Source organism: Tachypleus tridentatus, chromosome 11, assembly GCF_004210375.1.
Source record: "Tachypleus tridentatus isolate NWPU-2018 chromosome 11, ASM421037v1, whole genome shotgun sequence".
Lineage (NCBI taxonomy): Eukaryota > Metazoa > Arthropoda > Merostomata > Xiphosura > Limulidae > Tachypleus > Tachypleus tridentatus.
This window is the reverse complement of record NC_134835.1, coordinates 79152276-79159116: the sequence shown is the minus strand read 5'-3', so window position 1 is coordinate 79159116 and position 6841 is coordinate 79152276. Positions and strand designations below refer to the sequence as shown.

Sequence of the window (6841 nt, the reverse complement as noted above, 5' to 3'; positions counted from 1 at the left end):
AAACATTCATTTGAACTAAAACTGGACTGTTTGATTTTGTTATACAGTTATTGAAAACTTTACAGCAGAATTACTTTCACAAATAACATTGTAAGTGGAACCTATATAAAACAGAATAAGGTTAAATAATTAGTGATGTTTTCTTGAATCTTTGGTATGCAGAGATCTTAAACAATAGGCTATTAAACTTTTCTTTCATCTGAATTAAACTGTCACAGTGGCCAATCTACTTTTTTGAAATTATGGTAGTGTTAGGATTAATTGTAAACTAACTACTTAAACTATCTTTTATGAAATATTCATTGTCACTGTATGAACATTAGGCTGTTCATAGAACACCTGTTTTTGTTTTAAATGCACTATTGTTTTTGCAATTATATTCCTTATATACTTTAGGTGGTTTTCAAAATTACAGTACTTGCAATTTTGAAGAATAAAATTAAAGCTAATGTTTCTTCAAGTGACTTTATGCAAAGATATTCAAAACAATTTGAAGTGCTTGATTATTTGAACTTAACTCACAATATTAAGATAAAATAAATTACAGAAAATGTTCTTGCTAATATAATCAAATCTATTCTTTATTAGCTTTATCAAGCAGATTTAAAACAAATGACTGTGTTAAAAATTTCTTAAAGCATTCATTCTCATTATACAATGTTTAGACTAGGAAAACAGTGGAGCACACCATACAAGTAATGAAATCATGGCAGTGTTAGAATGAATTGTAAATTAATTAATTAACATATTTATTATGAAACACTCATTACTTTTGCAGCAGGTGGCAGTGATACATCATTAGAAAAAAATAAACAATCAAATTATCCAAATTTCACTAGAGAAGAATTTTCAGGATTAAGGCTTATAAAAATACATGATAAAGTTGTAACAAAAATATCTTTAAATATCTATTTAGTCATAATAACTAGTAATGAAAAAACAGTTTTAATATTTATTGATACACGGTACTGGTGAAAGCTTCAGTCTTAACATTATAATCTTTTATCCTTTGTGACTCAATTTATTGAGCAGCCTTATCATGTCAGTACATGAAAGAAACTAGGAACATATACTGCTAGTTCTAACAGTTTTTCACTAAACTAAGTGGGTATTTTGGGATAAAGTTTCCACTAAGGAATAAAAAGGATTAATTTGTTTCACTTTACTGGTAACTGTTTTTATGTCATTACAAAAATGTCAATAAGCTTAACACAATTGTAAAAATGTATTAATTAAGCTAATGACTTAAAATACACTATAAATACAAATGTATTGCTTTGATTTGACACGTACTAAAACTTCCAGAGTTTCTCTGCAAAAACCACAAAATATTGAAAGATACATCTTTTATTTAAGACATCCCATCAAAAAAAAATCATAGCATTTGGCAGTGTTTACTTGTTCATTCTAAAAACAAACTTGTCAAGAAAAATGTAATTGTAGGTTTGAATGATTGAAATACAAAATGCTGCTAAGGGGTTGACGCATTTTTATAAGTACCAGTAAAACACCTTACTTTATAACAGTTTAGCTTTCTCTGTTGCTACTGGTATTTTTACATGAAATGCTGATATAAGCAGAGAAAAATATTCCAATTCTCACATAAAAGTTTTATTTTTTTTTTACATAAGGCACTCATGTTTTTATAGCTGTGACCAATGGTACTGTGATATTAAAAAGAGAAACAAAATTTCCAATGTTTATGATGCAAGCCTGAGAAACAGTTTCACTACAATGAGAAAATTTTAATATTCTATGGAATAACATCCAGTACCACAGGCACAATTAAAAAAATAAAAACGAGAGGCATGATAAATACAAGGTCCTTTAAACATGGTACTCTAAAAGTATAAAAAAAGTAGGGTAAATAAATGAATTTTTTTAACACAAATGCTATACATTGGTCATTTTCAATGCATAAATCTTTGATAAAAAGAAGTAAGACTAACAAGAAACAGGTAAGCAAGCACATTACACTGTGTATAATTTTGTGATTACTTTCAAACACACACATATATATATTTGGCTTTTGCACTGAGATAATTTTATGAACACAGAACTGGATAAAAACAGAAAATAACCTATATATGTATGGAAGCTTTTGAGGAAAACATGGCATAATTAGAAAAAAATGTCAGCCTTTACCCTTCTTCCTCTAAAGCAGTATCTTTATCATAGAACAATGTCTTATAATTCATTCATAAGATTTAAAGTTCCTTCACGGTGAGGAACGAAAACTTGTATTCTTAAGGCAAACAGCACACCTACTGATGCGAGACCTGAGATTACCAGCCTTAAGGGTTTCACTAGTAGGTCGCTCAAACTGGGCTTGTTGATCAATAGTTGTCAACCAGAAACTGTACTTGTTAGCAAAATAATGACACGTGCCACGGGCACCATTGCATTCAATGAATGGTGTGGCTCTGAAGTCTTCCAGACAGCTACCAGGACTAGACAAAGACTGACCACCTCCTTCGGCACCTGCTGCTGTGTGCTGTGTAAGAGAAAAGAGTTCTGGATGTTCTTATCGTAATGTAATTTCTTAAATTGTGAAGTATTTATTGAAGATCTTGTGACAAGATGTGTTCCATACATACATTTGAAACTTGAATGATGAATTTTATATGTATATATAATGTGTTCTAGATTTTACAGCTATGTAGACTAATGTAATGCATACACATATAACATGTTAACTTTCAAAATTACAAACAAACAAATGTCAATACACATTTTATGTTAAAGGTTATAAGTATGGGTGCCTATGAAGAGTACAGAATTTTAATTTTAGCCTATGTGTATACTTTATTTATAAAACTTCATAACTCGAATGTTATCTTTGTACCTGCTTTTTTAATATTGTGAATTAACCTATGAAATAAGTTAGGCTTTTAAATTTATACTGAACAGTTGGTTTTAAAAAGTATTAAATCTATTCTTTCTTAGTATATAATTAATTTAAGGAAGTAAGTATATGTTTAAATAATTATCAATATTTGACTCTACCAACACATTCCAAAGTGTTCAGAGTAACAACTGCAAATGTTTATTATATGATAAAATTAATGACTATTGATACAACAATAAAAGTCTAAGTTTAATTTTAAAGATTAAGTAATACATTATAAAAACGTAAATACAATGAGTTGCAGTCTAACTTATTTTAGTAGTTAATGTACTAGTATTTATAGAAATAATATTACTATTATACATTGAAAACATAAAATGTGTTTATGCATATTATTGGTCATAATATTTGCTATCACACTTGTATTTATTCATTTTAATTTTAGCTTATTCAAAATTAAGACTTACAAAATACTGATAAAACAACATAAACAAATTATGTCTGTGATGCTGGTGAGCTTGTGTATTTCATACCTATTTATTTAATACAGTCGTAAGGTTTTGACTGTAATTAATTATTATGCACATTAATATTTTTTGGGCTAAACGTTTATTACTTAGTTCTTTCATAGTGAAGTTTCAAACTTGTTTGAAGAAGAGCACATTGTCTAATTAAAGTTTGCTAAGTACTACAGTACTTCAATTTGAATAGCATTTACTATTAAAAAAATTATATTGGTATTGAAGTAGCTTTAAGCTAAATTCTAACTAGAAAATTCTTGGTTTCTAGCTAAGAACATATTTCCCACTTTGTTTGTACTTATATGTTACCTGTAAAACATCTCACAGTTAAGAATTTCAAATGATGGTTATTCAGAAAGAATTGTGGTGATTCTTGTGACATTCTGTCAAAGATCACGGATATGTAGATTGAATTAAATAATTAAAAATGCATTTACATACCATTGCAAAACTGTAGCCAATCCAAAGTACACTCCAATCTTCTGGGCAATCAGGAATACTAAGAGACTGACTGTGGACAGCAATAACATTAGCAGGAGCCTCACAGACTACACAGCGACTAATGTATTGTCGAATGGTTTCTTCTCCAACAGGCATCATTGGAATGGGAGCAATAGTGGAGAGCCAGTATGATTTATCATTTCGGCTAGCATAATTGCAAACACTGTTGAAGTCACAGAATAGGAAAGGCATTGTACTAAAGCGTCGAAGACAAGAGCCAGCATAGCCTATATGGTGTGAAAATGGAAGAACAGAAAGAATAAACAGATAATTCTAATTAAAATTCATTACACTGTGACAATAATAAACAAATAACTTTTGACAGATATCAAAATTACTTTTCTATTAGTCAATAAGAAAGGAGTATAATGCTAGTTATTTTTTATTAATAAGGAGAGCTCATTAACATTTAGTATCCCTAACCATCCAGATAAATGTCATGCACAGTTTAAGCATAAACTCATATGTTCTAGGTAGGAAAAAAGGCAGACAAACAATATGTAACATATATATAAAATTAACTGTAGTCTTTGATGACTTTTTTGCTCTTTCTCAATGAGTTTTTTTGAGGTCACAAATACTTTTCATGTAGAACAAAAATTGAATTGAATTTTTATTCACTTAGACAAATAAAACAACAAAATATCTATTGGTATAAGACTATGTTGGTTTCAAAATAATAAAAAAAGCAAAACCTGAAATAATACAGCTAACTTCTAGTTATTCTACCCAATGTTTTTTGGAAATTACTACATTATGCACTGAAAGATAGTTTGCAATATAACAACATTAACATATATTCATGATGCTGACAGACAGCACAAAAGAAAGAGCAAAGCCATCATGAGTTATCTGTTGTATTCACTGCAAGAAATTACATGTTATAATTTTCCTATGTTGAAAATATGATATGATAAATACCTCTCCCACACAAAAGCTAGAATCCAACATTGAGTAGGTGGAAGGACCAGTGTAACATAGAAGTAAGATGCACCCAGTGAAAAGCATCTACCACAAACAATAACTACAATTTCAACTGCACATAAAGAGAAAGCCATACTGCAAGCAACTAGAATTACAGTGAGGAAGTAAGCAAACAGCAATCATCAGATAAACTTCAAAATTAACAGTAGAAGGTAAGAAGTATATTAAACCAAACCCAGAAATATGGAGCAGTGTGTGAATCTCAACTCAACTGTAAAAACATGGAATCCTCCTCTAGCTGGTACTACAGGCAGGATAATAACAATATCCACTCAACCATAAAAGCAGGTAAAAAAACTCATGTGCACTTGGAATTACAAGCAGGATGTGGAACACCTGCTCAAGTGTAAGAACAGGGTACACATGTCCCAAAACTGCTATTACAAGGTGGATGAAGTTCCAAAGCTCAACCATAGAAGCATGGAAAATTCATCTTGCAACTGGAATTACTGAGACAGGGATGTCCATCTGTCTCAACTGAGGAAATAGAGTGTTATTAACTAGTGGTGGATGGTCCAGCTCCATACCACATCATATCTCCTAGAACAATATCAGAGGAGGGAGGAGGAGCCAGAATTGGAGATCCTGCCTTCTTTTCCAGAGAGTGTAGAGAGAAATAACGTTATTATATGTATGCTACACTCCCAAAGAAGCCTCTATAAAGAAACTTGAATATCTTAAGGACTACACAAGGAAAGGAGGGTAAAAGGCAGTGGGGAGTTAGAAGAGATGGTACATCAGAAAAAGTTCAATGGGTGGTTGCAAAACCCTATTATGAAATGGTAGGGAAGGGCACATATCCCCTTTAGCTTTACTCATAGTAGTCCATGAATGACGATTTGCCAAGTAAAGAAAAGAATTGTACACAAACACACACATAACACTCTATTTCCTCAGTTGAGTGTGTGTGTGTGTGTGTGTGTATATATAAACCACTAGGTAAATCACTAATGGTCTTGCAGAACACCCCGTCCTGACAGTGTGTGAGACACCATTAAATGTAGCAGGTATAGATTCAAGAAAGGCATGTCTGATCAGGCAACTCTCTCTGCAGAAAAGAATCTGAATATGTTACAAAAACAAAAGTAGAAGCCACTGAAAAAAAATATAAACAGAAAAATTACACCTTCCCAAGGAAGAGCCACACTGGAGTATGGAGAATTACTACTGCAGAGAAACGATGTCCACCATAGAAGGATACAGCATGATGAAGCAAGTAATGAGAGACAAAAGTAAGAAGAGTAGTTCAAAGTCTGGCCTGTACAATCTCTTCCAGAAGATGATGAAAATGAGCCACCAGTGGTGATGTAGAAATGGCCATAAATTAGTACTGTGATCAAATAATTATTGATTTATTTATGTATTTATTTACAATGAAAAATATATTCAATTATTATAATTTAATTAATATTATAGGGATAATAATAAAGTACTGGTCGGTGATGCTAATAACATATAACTAATAGTTAGCTCAGTTAGTGAACAAAGTACATATTAATATTGAACTGTAAAACCATAGAAATGTATCCAATCAACAAAGGAATGAATAATATAGCACTTTAAATACACCAAGAAAACAAAGTACCAATTAACATCTAACAGGTAATCCACTGAAAATGACATAGACAATAAAGTACAAAAAAATATCAAAGCTACCAAACTCAAAGCAATAGTGACAGGAAGTACTGAATGTTCAAATGTGGAAATAATGACAGACACACAGTGGGCACCTGAGCCATTCATACCACAAATATAGCAACACACTGTGCAGTATAAAAGTCTAAATACTTATTATTGAGTCACTAGAGGAGGTGAAAGTTGAGGAGGAAATGAGGAGAAGAACATACCTCTACCAAAATGTGGCAACACAACAACTGAATCAAGAAAAACAACAACAACTGAAATCACCTGAATCTCAAACATACAGAAAAGTTGGACAATGTTTCAACCATTGTGGAAAAGAAGGTCCAGGCCATTTGACAAACTA

General features: G+C 31.3%; 1 pseudogene across 1 annotated transcript in view; it reads right to left on the bottom strand.

The window, feature by feature from the left end:
- Nucleotides 1-556: 556 nt before the first annotated feature.
- LOC143232556 (uncharacterized) overlaps nucleotides 557-6841 on the bottom strand; it is a 118674-nt pseudogene continuing 112389 nt past the window's right edge. The window contains exons 38-39 of the transcript XR_013017592.1: nucleotides 3811-4097; nucleotides 557-2494 (exon numbers count right to left, since the gene is read on the bottom strand). The product of XR_013017592.1 is annotated as an uncharacterized LOC143232556 (transcript). The remainder of the gene's footprint in view (nucleotides 2495-3810; nucleotides 4098-6841) is intronic.